This window comes from Daucus carota, chromosome 1, assembly GCF_001625215.2.
Source record: "Daucus carota subsp. sativus chromosome 1, DH1 v3.0, whole genome shotgun sequence".
NCBI lineage: Eukaryota > Viridiplantae > Streptophyta > Magnoliopsida > Apiales > Apiaceae > Daucus > Daucus carota.
The window spans coordinates 4,552,301-4,571,125 of NC_030381.2; the positions used below are offsets into that span (position 1 = coordinate 4,552,301).

An 18,825-nucleotide genomic window follows, 5' to 3' on the forward strand; every position below is an offset into this window, starting at 1 on the left:
GATTCTAGCGGATTTATATATGGATTTCAGTAGTTGATTTGCCTTAAATAATTGTGTGATAAAGTTGATTTCTTCGTATTGGTTGTGCTTATTCGTCTTGGATGCGTAGCTAACATCTTAGATTGTTTGTTAATCTTTATTGAAGCGACAGTGGATATATTGATTTAGAACTTGCCATGCGAACATAGGATTATGTATTCGATATACATGATTAGTGGTGTGATTTTAACCATCTTGCATCGCCCTATGTAATCTTGATAGATAACTTGTTCTTCAACCGTTATGTTTTCAAATTCTATAGACATATAGGGTCTAAGCATAATTGGTGTCTGTTTACCTTCTATCTTAATTGTGGATGTGTAGCAGTATGGTGCACGTATAACGACAGTTAGCGTGTATCAGTTTCGTGTTATCTGATTAGTTATCAACCATCACATATCGATAAGGCATAGCTCTGAAGGAAGTATATAATGAAGTTAGAATCCCATGTCCTATTCTCATTAGTAAATCGTTATTCTATTAGTTCATAATTCTTAGTTTCATAATTCAAATAGGATTAGTTAAGTATAAAACCAAAACCCAATTTGATTACTTGTCCAAGCATTGAATAATAATCATACATTGGTGCATAAGTGCATATTTCTGAATACACCAGTCTCTGTGGGAACGAACTGAATTTGATTCTATACTACTTGTGACCACGTACGCTTGCGTGATTTTGTGCGAACAGGCGGGAACTCGGGTTCAAATGTTTTATCTGGATAAATAAAGTATGATATATTTTGGGCCGGAATTGTAAATATGCGAGCAGAGCCCAGTGCTAGAACTAATCATTTGTCGTCTGACTTTAATTATAACCGGTATTAACACGTGCTATTAGGTTTAACTAGCAATCTTGCCCGTGCTTCGCACACGGGTAACGCTTGAATTTTAAAATCTAAATAATTGATTGTAATGTTCTTATTTGTGACAAACACGGATTAAATTACAGAAGGATGTTCATTGTGCTACAAATCACATTCTTTGAGCCACAACCTACTATTACTCTTTGAGTGATATTTAATTCATTTGACAGAACTTAGTATCATGCGCTGTAGACGGTGGTAGCATTAATCTTGCAATTGGAGGATAATAACCATAAAATCAGTGGCTGCAGATACAGCACAACTGAACCTTGATTATCTTCAAGTGCCTGCATAAACCAGTGCTTCATAGTGCTTTCTGCACAGCAAGTGAACACGTTTTCTGCCTCGTTGATGATTGTAATAGTAACTGACCTGGAGCATCACATAGATCTGCACATAGTTTGGTAGCTTCTTTTCCTCGTCACGAATAGTTGCTGGAGTCTGCATATTTGAAAATTTTGAAAAAAGACACGAGAACTATGAGAAGATTTAGTTCTCCATGTAATGTATTCTGTAACCCTTTTCTAGATTGTTAAGTGTGGTATATTGGCTCCTTATCTTTAGAAAGCAGCATAGTAATGGGACAATAAGGAACACCGATGGTGAAAAGCTAACTCTCGAGCTTTTCAGATGATTCCATTATGGTTCCATGAAATCGGTATTGTAAACCATTTAGTTAAGCTATGATCCCATTTTATAAATTACTAAAATCTCACGGTGGAGGAAATCTACCTCTACAGACAGAAAACAAATCTGAGAAACGTCTGCTCGAATCCTAGATAGAGTTTAATGCAAGATCTATAGTTGCACATGATCATCAGTGAAATCATTGAAATGTTATTAGTGAAAACAACGCAAAATAAATCAGAACTGATCATAATCTCATTATGTATGCATTGTACTCTTAAAAAAGCAGGTCTGGACAAAAGCTGAGGTTAATGAAGTGCACGCGAAATCACTTCCTGGACATTAAGGATCAGCACCAAGACAAATGAAATAAATAATAATTCTCCTTCTGGCAAAAGTAGTAAAAGCGAAATAAAAGGTTATAAGATTAAATCATGTTCTAAGCTGCAGATGAAAGAATTAGAAACTGGTTACACTTGATCTTATAACTTGCAGATATGCAATGAACCTGCATATCCTGTTTTGCTATTCAAAACAGCAAATCATTTCTGCAAATAGATAGTTCTTAAATATTAAATGTCATTAGCAACAAACAAACAGGATGATTGAACAAACCGCAAAGCATTGAACATGAATATTATAATTGTAATAATCCGAAACATTCAATAATTTCTGGAAAAACCAAAATAAAATACTAACATCCATTGCGAATAAGGAAGAAAAATTCGACATTGAGAATCCAAGGATGACCTCCCCGTCCAGTTGAAGCAGCATGCCTTTATCATCAAGAAGCTCCAGTCTATTTTTCCTGTAACAGATCGTTCACACATGTCACGGCTCACAATGTGGACACAAACGTCTATCTAAACAGAAGTTGTGAAACCTAGATATTCCAAAAAAGCTTACCAGTTTAACTCTCTTTGGAGAAGACGTAGCAGTTCCCGGTGTGTCGCTGCCTTGTGATACTTTGTCAGCAACAATGTAAAATACTAAATCATTAATTTTCAGAAGAGTCAGGTCATGAAATAGTATCCAGGATGCCCGACTTGTGAATAAAAAATTTATACATATCAGTATTAGTCTAATTCATGCTTCGCCTAATCAGTATTAGTCTAATTCAGGCTTTCCTAGTCTGTATAAAAATCTGTATTAAAAAGCTTTTAAGGTGACTGATAAGTGGATTTTATATCCACTTGGAAGCCTTCGTTTTGACTTAAATGGATGATTTGGCCTCAAGCTTTTGATATTTTTGATATGTTTTAGTGTAATGTTGTGCAGGTTTCTTTGGAGGAGAACGAAGAGGAGATTCATAGCTTTCAGTGAAAAAAAACGGCGAAGCAATCGGATGCGCGAGTCAAAAGTTATGGACAAAGAAGTGGGCTGCTGAATTGGGGCACCCGCCCCAAATCTGGGGCACCCGCCCCAAACTGGCAGCGAAAATTGAAGCCATTGGACCGTTTCTGATCCGGTACAAGGCCCGTTCGCTGGGGAAGTTTAAGAAAGGCTTTGGGGGACTAAAAACACAACCTAGAATCATTCCAAGGAGCACGTGACGGCTACGGAGAAGATCAAGATCGAATTTCATAGCTTTTACTTTTGTAATTCTTCGAAGTAGGCGTAACTTTGGATGCTCGTGTCGGATTTGTTTCTTAACTCTTGTTCTAGTACTTTGATATTGTTTTTCCTATTCAGTACCATGTTTACATTCAAACCCATGATGATGAGAAGTTCGATTATGAACTAATCATTATCATGGGATTTTAGCGGATTTATCGATGAATTTCAGTAGTTAAATTGCCTTGTTCATATGTGATGGTTTGATTTCCTCGTATTGGTTGTGCTTATTCTTCTTGGATGCGTAGCTAACATCTAAGTTGTGGGTTAATCTTTATTGAAGCGACAGTGAATATATTGATTTAGAACTTGCCATGCGAGCATAGGTTTCGTGTTCGATAACATGACTTGTGATGTGATTTTACCCATCTTGCATCGCCCTATGTAATCTTGATAGATAACTTGCTCTTCAACCGTTATGTTTTCAAATTCTATAGACATATAGGGTCTAAGCATAATTGGTGTCTGTTTACCTTCTATCTTAATTGTGGATGTGTAGCAGTATGGTGCACGTATAACGACAGTTAGCGTGTATCAGTTTCGTGTTATCTGATTAGTTATCAACCATTACAATCGAATAAAGGTAGAACTCTGATTGAAGTTGTTAATGAAGCTAGAATCCCATGTCCTATTCTCATTAGTAAATCGTTATTCTATTAGTTCATAATTCTTAGTTTCATAATTCAAATAGGATTAGTTAAGTATAAAACCAAAACCCAATTTGATTACTTGTCCAAGCATTGAATAATAATCATACATTGGTGCATAAGTGCATATTTCTGAATACACCAGTCTCTGTGGGTACGAACTTGAATAATATTCTATATTACTTGTGACCACGTACACTTGCGTGATTTTGTGCGAACAAGTTTTTGGCGCCGCTGCCGGGGACTCGGTGTTTATTTTAGTTTATGTGCTTGTCATTAGTGGTCGTTAAAGTTCATTGACTTGGATTCTTTTCTCACTTTAGTTCGTTGTGTGTGTTTCAGGTACTTAAGGGACGTGTATGCGAACACGTTCTCAGGCTCGTAAGGAAGCATTAATTAAGGAAGAATTGGAAGAGATTGATACGATGGGTGATCAACCACCAGCTGTGAATATTCCTAAGGCTCTGAAGGCTTTCTCTGAGCCTAAAATCAATGACATTCAATCGAGCATTGTCAGGCCAGCAATTCAGGCTAACACTTTCGAGATCAAACCGAGCACTATTCAGATGGTACAGAACTCAGTGCAGTTTGGGGGTTCTCCGACTGAGGATCCTAATACTCATATTCGGGACTTCATTGAGATCTGCGACACTTTCAAGTTCAATGGTGTTACGGACGATGCCATCAGATTGAGGTTGTTCCCATTTTCTCTGAGGGATAAGGCTAAAGGATGGTTGCATTCTCTTCCTGCAGGATCTATTACGACATGGGAGGATCTGGCTCAGAAATTTCTTACTAAGTTCTTCCCTATGGCTAAAACCGCTGCAATCAGGAATGCTATCACTCAATTTTCTCAGTTGTCTGGTGAAACTTTATGTGAAGCTTGGGAACGCTACAAGGAGATGCTTCGAAAGTGCCCACATCATGGGATGCCTGATTGGATGGTGATAAATTGTTTTTACAATGGGTTGGGTCCTCAATCGAGGCCAATGCTCGATGCTGCATCAGGTGGGGCTCTATGGGCTAAGAGCTATGATGAGGCTTATGAGTTGATCGAGATGATGGCTGCGAATGAATATCAGAATCCTACTCAGCGTCTTCATCAGGGCAAGGCAGCAGGAATTCTAGATGTTGATGCTACTACAGCCATAGCTGCTCAGCTTAAGGCTCTTACTATGAAGGTGGATTCTTTGGCAAATCTAGGAAATCAGCAGCCACCTTCAGTCTGCGAGCTCTGTGCTGGAGCACATTCTTCGGATCAGTGTGCTATATCGAGCGAATCCGCTCAGTTTGTGAGCAACTTTCAGAGGTCACAACAGCCAGCTCCGGCCACTTATCATCCTAATAATCGGAATCATCCGAATTTCAGCTGGAGCAATAATCAGAATTACATGCCACAACAACAGCAACAGTTTCAGCAGCAAGGATCTAGACCTTTTAACCCTTCTGGTTTTCAACAACAGTTTGCACCGAGACAGCAATTCCATCCACCCGGATTCCAGCAACAAAATCATGGGGTGGCTGGACAGTCTTCCAATGAAAGATCAGAATTGGAAGAATTGAGATTAATGGTGAAAAGCCAATCGGTGTCAATCAAGACTTTGGAGAATCAGATTGGGCAAATTGCTAATGCGTTGATTAATAGACCACAAGGAACTCTTCCTAGTGATACTGAGGCCAATCCGGGCAAGAAGGAAGTAAAGGAACAGGTACAGGCTGTCACCTTGAGATCCGGAAAGGTTACGAAAGATAAAGAATCAGCAACAGAGCGGAACAAGGAAGAGAGTGATCAACAGGTTGAAACACCCGTACTCTCATCTGAGTCTGATAGTGGAAAAACTGTTGTTGAGGCTGAAAAGAATAAGGTCAACGAGGAAGCAAGCAAGGATTCAACCGAAAAGTCTAGCCCGAAAACTGATACTGGGGTCAAGCAAGTATATCCACCTCCACCTTTTCCGAAGAGACTGCAAAAGCATAAGCTCGACAAACAATTTGCCAAATTTCTAGAGGTCTTCAAGAAATTACAAATCAACATACCTTTTGCGGAGGCTCTAGAACAAATGCCGAGTTATGCTAAATTCATGAAAGGTATTCTATCTCGAAAACTTAAACTTGAGGAATTGGAGACTGTGGCTTTGACCGAGGAGTGTAGTGCTGTGTTGCAACAGAAATTGCCCCCGAAGCTGAAAGATCCGGGAAGTTTCACAATCCCGTGTACTATTGGGCAATTGTCGTTCGACAAGTGTTTGTGTGATTTGGGAGCTAGCATAAATCTGATGCCCTTGTCTATTTTCTTGCAACTTGGTCTTCCGGAGCTGAAACCTACTAATATGTCTTTGCAACTGGCTGATCGTTCGATTACATACCCAAGGGGGATAGTTGAAGATGTGTTGATAAAGGTAGATAAGCTAATCTTCCCGGCTGACTTTGTCATTCTCGACTTTGAGGAAGATAAAAAGATTCCCATCATCTTGGGGAGACCATTCCTTGCGACAGGGCGAACTTTGATTGATGTTCAAAAGGGTGAACTCACAATGAGAGTTCAAGATCAGATGGTCACTTTCAACGTGTTCAATGCCATAAAACTTCCATCAGATGAGGAGGATTGCTTTAAAGTGGATATGCTCGAAGCTGCAGCTCATTCGGAAATCGATAACAGGCTGAAAACTGACATCTTGGAAAGGGTTCTATCGGGTGACTCAGAATTCGGAGATGAGGAGGAGGAAGAACACCTTCAATACTTGAATGCTTCTCCTTGGAGAAGACGGTTGGATCCTCCAATGGAATCTCTTGGGTTATCGGAGCTGAAGGACTCTCATGAAAAGCTGAAACCATCTATTGTCGAAGCTCCTAAACTCGAGCTTAAGCAACTTCCCGAACACCTAAGGTATGCGTTTCTTGGCGAAGCTTCTACATTACCTGTAATTATTGCATCTAACCTTTCAGGTAGCGAGGAAGAAAAGCTTTTGAGAATTCTTAGGGAGTTCAAATCAGCCATTGGATGGACTATTGCAGATATCAAGGGAATCAGCCCTTCTTATTGTCAACATAAAATTCTGATCGAGGAGGGTAGTAAACCCACTGTTGAGCATCAGAGAAGACTCAATCCAATTATGAAAGAAGTGGTGAAGAAGGAGATTCTTAAGTGGCTTGATGCCGGCATTATTTATCCAATCTCGGATAGTTCTTGGGTGAGCCCTGTTCAGTGTGTGCCTAAGAAAGGAGGCATGACCGTGGTAGCTAATGAGAAGAATGAGCTCATTCCGACTCGTACAGTCACAGGTTGGAGAATATGCATGGACTATCGGAAGCTCAATAAAGCCACTAGAAAAGATCACTTTCCGTTGCCTTTCATTGATCAGATGCTTGATAGGTTGGCCGGTCATGAGTACTATTGTCTTCTTGATGGGTATTCAGGGTATAATCAGATTTGTATCGCACCAGAGGATCAGGAGAAGACCACTTTCACTTGCCCTTTCGGCACATTTGCTTTCCGTCGTCTTTCTTTTGGACTTTGTGGTGCACCAGCAACTTTTCAGAGATGCATGATGGCTATTTTCTCCGAGATGATTGGTACCAATGTTGAGGTATTCATGGATGACTTTTCTGTGTTCGGCACTTCTTATGATGAATGCTTGAGCAACTTGACGATGGTGCTAAAAAGATGTGTGGAAACTAATCTCGTTCTTAATTGGGAAAAATGCCACTTCATGGTTCAAGAAGGCATAATCCTTGGGCATAAAGTTTCGAACAAGGGTCTTGAGGTGGATAAAGCTAAGGTGGAGACAATTGAAAACCTTCCTCCACCAATTTCAGTAAAGGGAATTAGGAGTTTTCTTGGTCACGCGGGTTTCTATCGACGGTTCATCAAGGATTTCTCTAAAATCACCAAACCCTTGTGCAACTTGTTAGAGAAGGATGTGCCCTTCAAATTTGATGGAGAGTGCTTGGTTGCGTTTGAAACTCTAAAGAAGAAATTAACCACAGCACCTGTTATTACTGCACCTGATTGGAATGAGCCTTTCGGGATGATGTGTGATGCTAGTGACTATGCGGTGGGAGCTGTGCTTGGTCAGAGAAAGAATAACATCTTTCATGTGATTTACTATGCTAGTAAGACTCTCAATGGGGCTCAGCTAAATTACACTACCACCGAAAAGGAGCTGCTGGCTATTGTTTATGGATTCGAGAAATTCAGGTCTTATTTGCTTGGGACGAAGGTGTTGGTTTACACTGATCATGCTGCCATTCGGTATTTAGTGTCGAAGAAAGATTCGAAGCCTCGTTTGATTCGTTGGGTTCTCTTACTTCAGGAATTCGAGTTGGAGATCAAAGATAGAAAGGGCACTGAAAATCAGGTGGCTGATCATCTCTCTCGGTTGGAAGATGAAGCACGAGCATCCAAAGACACCACTTTAATTAATGAGTCGTTTCCTGATGAACAATTATTTGGGGTACAAGAGGAAGAGCCATGGTTTGCGGATATTGTGAATTATCTGGTGAGTAATGTCATTCCCCCTGATTTGTCTTATGCTCAAAAGAAAAAGTTCCTTCATGAGGCGAAGTGGTATCGTTGGGATGAGCCATTCTTGTTTCGTCAAGGTTCCGATCAAATTATCAGAAGGTGTATTCCATACAGTGAGATTGAAGGAATATTGCAAGCTTACCACGACTCTACTTATGGAGGACACTATGGAGGACAGAAGACAGCTGCTCGTATTCTGCAGGCGGGATTCTTTTGGCCTACTCTCTTTAAAGACGCTCATCAGTTTGTGTTGAAGTGTGATCGTTGCCAAAGGGTTGGTAATATCTCTAGAAGGGATGAAATGCCTCTCAATGTACTTCTTGAGGTTGAAATCTTCGATGTGTGGGGTATTGACTTCATGGGACCCTTCATCTCGTCTTGCAATAATCTCTACATTCTTCTCGCTGTGGATTACGTGTCTAAATGGGTTGAAGTCAAAGCTTTACCAACCAACACCGCTGCGGTAGTCATCAGTTTTCTTCAGAAGAACATATTCACTCGTTTTGGTACTCCTCGAGTGATAATCAGTGATGAAGGATCACACTTTTGCAATCGCAAGTTCACAGCGCTGATGGAACGGTTTGGTATCAATCATAGAGTTGCCACAGCCTATCATCCTCAAACGAATGGGCAAGCTGAGGTATCTAATCGTGAAATCAAGCGAATCCTAGAGAAAGTTGTGAGTCCTTCGAGGAAAGATTGGGCGTTAAAGCTTGATGAGGCCGTGTGGGCCTATAGAACGGCGTATAAGACTCCATTGGGGATGTCACCTTTTCAGTTGGTCTATGGAAAAGCATGTCATTTGCCCGCGGAGTTAGAGCACAAAGCATATTGGGCTTTAAAGAAATTAAATTTTGATATGACAGCTGCTGGTGAGAAAAGAATGCTTCAAATTAATGAACTCGACGAGTTTAGGCTTCAGGCGTACGAGAACAATAAACTCTACAAGGAAAAAGTGAAGAGATGGCATGATAGGAAGTTGGTGCAAAAGGATTTCTTCATTGGCCAACAAGTGTTACTTTTTAATTCTCGTCTAAGGCTATTTCCGGGAAAGTTGAAGTCTAGATGGTCGGGTCCTTTCACAATAAAGACGGTGTTTCCACATGGAGCAATTGAAATATATGAAACAACACCGGAGGAATCATTTAAAGTGAATGGACAAAGATTGAAGCCATATTTCGGAGGACCGGTGAATCGCGAGTCGGTAAGCACCATCCTCACTATTATTTAATTCTTGGGACTTCACGTCAAGCTAATGACGGTAAACAAGCGCTTCGTGGGAGGCAACCCACGCGTTTTACTGTTTTAAATTTAAAAAAAAAAAAAAAAAAAAAAAAAATTTGGAGTTAGAAAAAATTTTTGGGCGAAATACCACTGACCAAATGGGGCAGGTGCGCCAAAAATCGGGGCACCCGCGCCAAAAGGCCAGCGGATTCGCGCCTGGGGCTGCCAAGCTCGCGCACCCGCGCCACGCGCAACGCACCCGCGCGAGCGGCGCGCCTGCGCCGTGGCCGGGGCGCCTGCGCTGCTTCGGCAGTGTGGCTCCTGGGCACTTAAAAAAAAAAAAAAAAAATTTTTTTTCTGCTCGTTTTTTGGCCTTCCCAGCTCGTTTTTTGGTAATCCCAGCACTCATATCCTATTCCAAAAACCTAGTTTAAGCCCCTAAACTCCCCCAACTCAACCCCAACTCCATACCTTTCCATCTCCACATCTATACATACATATACTTACAAATCCATACACACCCACAAGCACAATCTCATCTCTTTATTCAAACACACTTCTTCCTAATCCAATTCAACTACTACATCCATATACATTCACCAATTTACACAATCCTACACTACTTCCTCTCTTTTATCTAAATCTTCCTAAAATCTCTACACCCACTACACACATTCAAACCTATGGCACCCAAAAGAGCGAGGAGAGCCGAAAGTAGTAGTGTGCGAGGCACATCTACGGATTCATCGAGTTTGGGGGTTGAGGTTGCTAAGTTCACGACTCCGGAGGCTCGAGAGGAGTTTACTCGGCTTTTGGGGAAGCCTATTGCTAAGGAGAGGGGGTTCTTACCGTCACCGGCTGATGGTGAGTTGGTGCAGATGATTCGGCATAGGGGGTGGGAGTCTTTTTGTGAGGCACCGGCACCGGTGCCGATGAGTATTGTGCGGGAGTTTTATGCTAATGCCCGAGCGGATCAAAACGGGTATTCGGTTGTTAGGGGGTTGACTGTGGATTATACCTTGGAGACAATCAAAAAGCTTATTGGGGGCACTGAGATGGAGTCCACTCAGGATGATTGGGTGAGAAAGGACAAACGGAACATTGATTTAGATCAAATTGTCTATGAGCTATGCATTCCGGGTACTACGTGGAAGCGTAATCCGTCTACTAATGTGAGAGCCACTTTCCCTGCCTCTACTATGAACAGGTATGCTCGAGCTTGGAACCTGTTTATTTGCCATAGTATTATGCCATCGGGACACCACCACGATGTCACTGTCGATCGGGCTATATTGTTGTTTGGGATTCTGAGTGGAAAGTATGTGGATATTGCATACGTCATCCACCAGAACATTATGAGATTTTTGAGGAGTCGCACTGGAGTGGCTATACCTCACGCGACGATAGTGACCAAGTTATGTACTGCAGTGGGTGTTCGGTGGTCAGCAGATGAGCAGTTGCAGCTGCCGGGTGCCGCTATTGATCATGCTCTTATAGAGCGGCTACCTGAGTGGCCGGGTGGTCACGCCAGCCTTCGAGGATTGGGATATAGAGATGCCGATGGTAGACGGATGAGAGCACCACCTCCAGTTTCACCGGTTCGAGAGATTGCGGGGCCTTCTGAGCCCGTGGAGAGCTCTGGTACGGGGCGCCGTGGTTTCAGTGATTCACAGTTTAGGCGGCTCGCGAGGCGTATGGATACTATGCATGATATGCATAGCCGTTTTGCGAGAGATTTGACACAGGCGTTGGGGACTGCTTTTCGTGCTACGGGCGTAGACGTGGAGTGGCCTGTGTTCGGTGCAGATATGATTTATCCTCCAGCTGACTCTTCACCCGATGAGGGTGAGGAGAGTGATCGTTCTGACTCCTTATAGGTACATTCGATCCTTTTTATCACCTTCAATGAGGGCATTGAAGATTTTAAGTTTGGGGGTGGTAATCTAAGGACTAGTATATAGTATATAGTGTGTGCATATAGGTTGCATGTGGCATATAGTTTAGAATATGATCTCATATTGTTTGCATATTAGTTCATTTTCGTGTTCGTTTTTTATGCTTATATGCTTGTGTTTAGTATGTGTTAGTAGTTTCATATAGTTGCGTTGCATGAATCATGAAAGTTGTCTTCCAAGTTAATTTCCTATGAAGAATTTATGTGCATAATTTCTTGGCTAGTAGTTTCGATCATATGTGATGCCGTGTTACTTGAAAACTGCTTGTGTGGAAATTGTAATTACACTTATGCTCTAGAGATAAGACTTAGACTAACTTATTTCTTGAGTCCTTGCGTTGAGTCGGGCGTAGAGTTTGGAGTACTCCCTTTTTGAAATTAGAGTTTGTAAATCTTAAGTTTGGGGGAGTTAAGGAATGAATATGCCTTTCTAAAAAAAAAAAAAAAAAAAAAAAAAAAGAGAAAAGAAAAAAAGAAGAAAAAAATATCAGGTACTCCTTTGAGATCAATAGGTAGAATGCAATGCCATGTGAAAGGGACGATCCATGTACTTGTGCTGGTATTAAGTGCAAATGTATTAGAATAAGCAAATTCTTGGTGACCTTTCACAACCTTTGATTACTGGAGAATTACTTGATTAAAAAAAAAAGAGAAAGGAAAAATAGAAAAAGAGAAGTCGAATGGCGGTCGTGACTCACTTACACTGAGAAGCGTCCCAACCTTAGACTTAGCAAGAAAAAGAAAAAAAATAGAAAAAATAGGAGAGGCATAGGAATTCTTTAATGACCCTAAGTGGTAGTTGACTCTTTAGTAAAGAAGTGTTTAAGCCTGATTCTGATTAACGGCTCATAGTGAGGACTCTGTTGAAGTTTGATAGTCTTTGTTTTGTTTCGCTAGAGAGCATGTTAGCACACACGATGCACTTCACACTAGTAGTGGAAGAGGACATGGCTAAAGTGTGAAAGAGATGAATGCCGAGAATGTTGCATATTTTGAGGATGCTATGTTAACAAGGATTACACTTCATGATTCGCTTAGATGTAGGCATTTAGTTGCATTCATGCATTGTATTATTAGAAATTGTGTGTGTGTCTATGCTTGAGGACAAGCATCGGTTTAAGTTTGGGGGTGTGATAAGTGGATTTTATATCCACTTGGAAGCCTTCGTTTTGACTTAAATGGATGATTTGGCCTCAAGCTTTTGATATTTTTGATATGTTTTAGTGTAATGTTGTGCAGGTTTCTTTGGAGGAGAACGAAGAGGAGATTCATAGCTTTCAGTGAAAAAAAACGGCGAAGCAATCGGATGCGCGAGTCAAAAGTTATGGACAAAGAAGTGGGCTGCTGAATTGGGGCACCCGCCCCAAATCTGGGGCACCCGCCCCAAACTGGCAGCGAAAATTGAAGCCATTGGACCGTTTCTGATCCGGTACAAGGCCCGTTCGCTGGGGAAGTTTAAGAAAGGCTTTGGGGGACTAAAAACACAACCTAGAATCATTCCAAGGAGCACGTGACGGCTACGGAGAAGATCAAGATCGAATTTCATAGCTTTTACTTTTGTAATTCTTCGAAGTAGGCGTAACTTTGGATGCTCGTGTCGGATTTGTTTCTTAACTCTTGTTCTAGTACTTTGATATTGTTTTTCCTATTCAGTACCATGTTTACATTCAAACCCATGATGATGAGAAGTTCGATTATGAACTAATCATTATCATGGGATTTTAGCGGATTTATCGATGAATTTCAGTAGTTAAATTGCCTTGTTCATATGTGATGGTTTGATTTCCTCGTATTGGTTGTGCTTATTCTTCTTGGATGCGTAGCTAACATCTAAGTTGTGGGTTAATCTTTATTGAAGCGACAGTGAATATATTGATTTAGAACTTGCCATGCGAGCATAGGTTTCGTGTTCGATAACATGACTTGTGATGTGATTTTACCCATCTTGCATCGCCCTATGTAATCTTGATAGATAACTTGCTCTTCAACCGTTATGTTTTCAAATTCTATAGACATATAGGGTCTAAGCATAATTGGTGTCTGTTTACCTTCTATCTTAATTGTGGATGTGTAGCAGTATGGTGCACGTATAACGACAGTTAGCGTGTATCAGTTTCGTGTTATCTGATTAGTTATCAACCATTACAATCGAATAAAGGTAGAACTCTGATTGAAGTTGTTAATGAAGCTAGAATCCCATGTCCTATTCTCATTAGTAAATCGTTATTCTATTAGTTCATAATTCTTAGTTTCATAATTCAAATAGGATTAGTTAAGTATAAAACCAAAACCCAATTTGATTACTTGTCCAAGCATTGAATAATAATCATACATTGGTGCATAAGTGCATATTTCTGAATACACCGGTCTCTGTGGGTACGAACTTGAATAATATTCTATATTACTTGTGACCACGTACACTTGCGTGATTTTGTGCGAACAGTGACAGCAAGTAACAGTGTAACAATAACAGAAATCAGGCATATCATACAGATTATGCAAGCAAAAACTCTTGTAAATCATCTATATTAGATTTAGTCACACAACTATATTTAGAAAATAAATCATCTATATTAAATTTAGTTAAAATAATTGATTTACAACAATCCATGGCAAGCCCAAACTTCTGAGCCTCTTCTAAGTTGTGCACTTGTTCCCAAACACTCGCCCTCACTACTGTGAATGATGACACTTGTGTCAAGCTCGGCCGTTTGGTTAATACTGTCTTCTTTAGAGCCTGGATATATATTTGTTTCATTTATAACAAATGTTGCTATGACCTTGATTTTCAAGTATCTTGTATTAATTATCTCCTTCGTTTGTCTGATCTGGTTAACCAGTGGTCCTAGTACTTCCATCAGCATAGTAGCTAGACAACAATTATTTTTTTTTAATTTTGTCATCAAGTTCTCTGAAAACAACCGAAATCTTATTAGAATTACATATAAAAATTAGACTAATATGATTATGTGAACTATCTTTTCAATTTATATTCAACCCAAGAACCTCTCGTGATGACTATCTATATTAGATTAGCTAAAATTATGAAATATTAGCCCAATCCTGTATTCTACAATCAAAAAACACTGGTAAGAGGAAAGTACAATATAGAAAGCGTAGGGATACATGGTTGAATTACCCAAACTCTTTGTTTAGACTATTTGCAACAGCTGTTCCGGCTTTGCCCCCACCATATCTCTTGGTAAAATCTTCCTTGATTCTTTCAAGGAAAGCCATAGGCAGCTGTCAACCAGCAGATTCAACAGCAGCAACACAAAATGCTGCATTATAGAACACATTGGTACTACAACTTGTGAATAAACTAAATAATTAATCTAAAAATGCATTCAAAACACAAAAACAGATAATCCTAGTAATGAAATTTACACTTCTATCTCCTCTACAACTGTGAACAACTTTTCTAAGTAATCTAAAATGATTCTTACACATTGCTTATTGTTTTTAGATCTTATGCATATGTGAATATATGACAAACAGAATAAGGAACTTCTGGGCCTCTGGCACACCTATATTGCATGGAGTTCACACCTAATTTAATGTGATTATAAAGTAGACTTGTGATATGGATCATCAGAACAGAACAAAACAAACAACTCAAGAGAAAGTTCAGCTTAATTTCTTCAGGACAGATAAGAAGTATTAATCAATATATATATATATATATATATATATATATATATATATATATATATATATATATATATATATATAGGTTATGTCTGCATCAACTAATGGTTTCAAAAAAATAACAACAAATGTGGTAATAGAAATTTGTAAACATTAGGAAAATATGGCTCATTATCCTGTCACCAAATGAATAATTATTTGGGCAGATAAACATTGCTGCTCTCTGATCCTAAAAGTGGTGACAGAATTCTCGTATCAGAAGCTGCAAAGGATATCAACCACGTAACTTCAATATTGATCCCTTTTCTCCAAATAAATCACCAAATGTCAATACAAATTCAGAATACATATACATTACAGGCACTTAAGCATAATTCTTTCAGCAGAACATGTTACGATTTACAATATCTCATATCTGCATTATATCATGATCGTCAAATTCTAATAACTGCAAGTCAATCAATAAAAAAACATTGCATTCTACAATCCTGTATTAGATTAGCTAAAATTATGAAATATTAGCCCAATCCTGTATTCTACAATCAAAAAACATAAGTAAGAGGAAATTACAATATGCGATTCAAAAAACGCATTCTTATAGTATTATGCCTGGATCAAGGTGCATTATCACTATGACTCTTAGTCACTGGATTGGCTAATATCCGAGGTGGAATCAAACCACATGTGGGCAAGATCATGACTTGCATTCATGACTCTAAACTATCATAGTTTAAGTGATTAATGATAGTTTAGAGTGCCCGAGTCTTTCAATGTCAGGTTTGGGAATCATGTGCATGGTGTAGCACGTGTGATTCCAGAACCTAACATCACAGTCATAACATCATAGTCACATAATAATTGGTAGAAATATCTATGTGTCAATCTTGTGTAAAGAATGTACTGAGCCAGGAAATGTGCTGAGCTAAGAGTATTTGTACTTGAACCATGTGTGGACTGGGAGAGTTGTTGGTGGTTCATATTGGCAGGAGTTGGAGTTTCAAATCGCGAAACTGGCACAGTCTTGTTATATGCTGCAAGTAATAAATCTAATTGCTTCAGAACCATAGTCGCTGAAGAAAATTTTACATATGTATCAATCTATATATTAATGTAATGTCAAGTAACAGTTAGTATGTCACAGAACATGAAACTGATAAAATGCAACATCCACAAATATGTAAGAAATTATGTACCAATATCACGATGATAAATCTTCTATGATGCGTTGCCCGAAACTTCACTAATAGTCAATGCAGAATCCTTGAATCCTGTATATGATTTTAAAATCTTAATCCAATTTGGTGCTTAAATTAACGACTATAGTATACATGTCATAACGCCGCACTTGAAATCTGGAAAAAAATCATAAATATATCAAGAGCCTAAATATGTATTATATAACTTTATACAAACTTAGCATTTTTTGTCAAATACATTATCAACCTGTTTTATCCATTAGAATGAAAATTTTTAACTTTTCTATTTATGCGTGTTTCATGAATGAGGGCAAGAGTGTGTGAGGATTTTGCATAATTGTGAATTTTAGCATTTACAGAGAAGAAAAATTGGGGTTTTGTGTTAATTATTCAATCTTTTTACCCTTTTCTTGATTTCAGATACTTTAGTTTACTGGGTTTATTCAGTTCTTGAATTTGGATTATGTGTAAACATTAATCTTGAACAGGGTATTTTTGAACTGCACTAAATGGGAGGTTGTTTCAGCAAGAAAGATAAGCAAGCAGCTGGTAATGGGCAAAGGGCCTTAGCAAACTAAAGTATAATTCAGTTACTAAAAAAGGGCCTGATAAGTACCTCGAAAGTGATCCCAGCCGCACAAAGGTAATCGGATAGAACAGTGACAGAAGCTGATCTGTAGCCTGTAGGTGCCAAGAACAGTGCCATCCTTGACTATATCAGAAGCTTTGTCACCCCAAGTTATCACTGTTTGATATGCTGCATTCTGATTTCCAATCAAGGAGATATACGGCTTCGATGCCGGGATTATTACCTTTTCCCTGCGAAATTTCCAGAAAGACTTATAGTATTGGAAGTGAAGATTCTAAAATTGAAAGCCCATCATATAAATGAAATGTAAAGAAATAATCAAAAACCACTGTACTTACAAAAGAAGAAACTGATAAAATAAAAACTAATCACATATCTGATAATGTAAAGAAATAATCAGAAAAGCTTATAATATCTATTTAAGATTTAATTTTTTTTCAATGGCAAAAACACAGACACTGTTGGTTAACTTCCGTTCAAGATCAGCTATATTTATAAGAAAAAATTTGAAAATAAATTTAAGATTTTATGCATCATCTTGATCGCATCCACTGTAAGGAGGTCATGATTATTATACTAACTGAATTCTTTCATCAGCTTGGCCCTTTTTTGTCGAGAGGCGTTACCAACTTTAACAAATTCAACAGGACTATATATGATGCATTATCACATCAAATATCTCTTCTAGACCTCAATATATGGTGTGTGTGTGTGTAAAAAATCTGTTCAAAAATCACAATGCACAGGGACGTAACTCCACAATTTTAAGTAAACAAAGGAGTTTAAACCACCATAGAGTTCAATGTTGAATATTGACGGAGTAAGAACCTGCAATACCCATTAAAGTAGAAACTTTCAACTTGAATAAATCAGCTTTGATGGTCATTACTAAATGGTACGCTCTATACCACCATAGAGTTCAATGTTGAATATTGACCGACTATAGAAGTTGCTTGAAGGACAAAGAAAACGATTGAACTATGCATCAAAGATCAATTACCTTAATCTCGAGTACACCTAGCGAAGATCGACACTTACCTGATTCCATTGTCTGAGAGATGAGTGTGTACCGGAATCTGAAACTCTGCGTCGGTAGAAAGAGTCGTCACAGGCACGTTGAGTTTTCAAATTGCAGGAGTATCTGGCTGCTGAAATCATGGATGGAAAGTGGTGGAGTTAACAGCTCCTGAAATGACGGGAAAAAATAACCGACCGAGGATTTCAAAAAATAATGTGGAGCGCCCGCTTTCGGTCGGATCCAACGCGAATTGAAGCAGGTCTTAGTTCTATTGTACAACGGGTCAGTACCCGTTAGAACTTGGATGATCCAAGGAGCCTGGCAGATTACTTTTAAACCCCTGGATAGTACTGGGAAAAAAAAGGAAGTAGGGGCAGAAAGTGTAATTCGGCATCCTGTTTGTATTCACAAATTAGGATTATATAGATAGATAGATATAGATATAGATATAGATATAGATATATCACACCGGATATGTTTATATTTCATTTATTTCTATTTTTGTCTAGAAAAATAGGTATGATATTAAACTAATTTATTATATTTTTTAGGGATAGAATCTTGATCATTATATTTAATAATAATATTTTGACAATTTACTGTGCATCAATTGTTTCAAGAGTTTTCCGCATCAATTCATTCGATTTCTGAGGGGACGTGCACAGTAAATGCCAGTGAACATTCTCTCTTCTTCACGTAACTGTCTTGATTAATATTTCACCCCTCTACTCGGACATCATAAACTTCTTCCGACACGTGGTTGTTGGTTTCATTTAACATCATATTTGAGACGAAATCCATTTTCAAATTATCATCTTTCGAAAAGCGTTCAAATCATTCAATTGGCGGAAAATTTTGTGACACACGTAAGTCCCATA

General features: G+C 38.9%; 1 long non-coding RNA gene and 1 other non-coding gene across 5 annotated transcripts; both read right to left on the reverse strand.

Moving 5' to 3' along the window:
* Window positions 1-1,006: 1,006 nt before the first annotated feature.
* Window positions 1,007-18,292, reverse strand: LOC108196340 (uncharacterized). Of its 4 annotated transcripts, none has more exons than XR_010290686.1 (7): window positions 17,968-18,292; window positions 16,957-17,159; window positions 16,338-16,496; window positions 16,083-16,175; window positions 14,636-14,777; window positions 2,439-2,521; window positions 1,007-2,340 (listed from the first exon to the last, which is right to left on the reverse strand). It is a non-coding gene; the product is annotated as an uncharacterized LOC108196340 (long non-coding RNA). The 4 variants fall into 4 exon arrangements; XR_010290689.1 differs by having other exon boundaries at window positions 16,338-16,412; window positions 17,930-18,292; XR_010290685.1 differs by having other exon boundaries at window positions 2,439-2,497; window positions 17,930-18,292.
* Window positions 4,618-4,724, reverse strand: LOC135150000 (small nucleolar RNA R71). The gene has a single exon (XR_010288355.1). It is a non-coding gene; the product is annotated as a small nucleolar RNA R71 (small nucleolar RNA).
* Window positions 18,293-18,825: the final 533 nt, after the last annotated feature.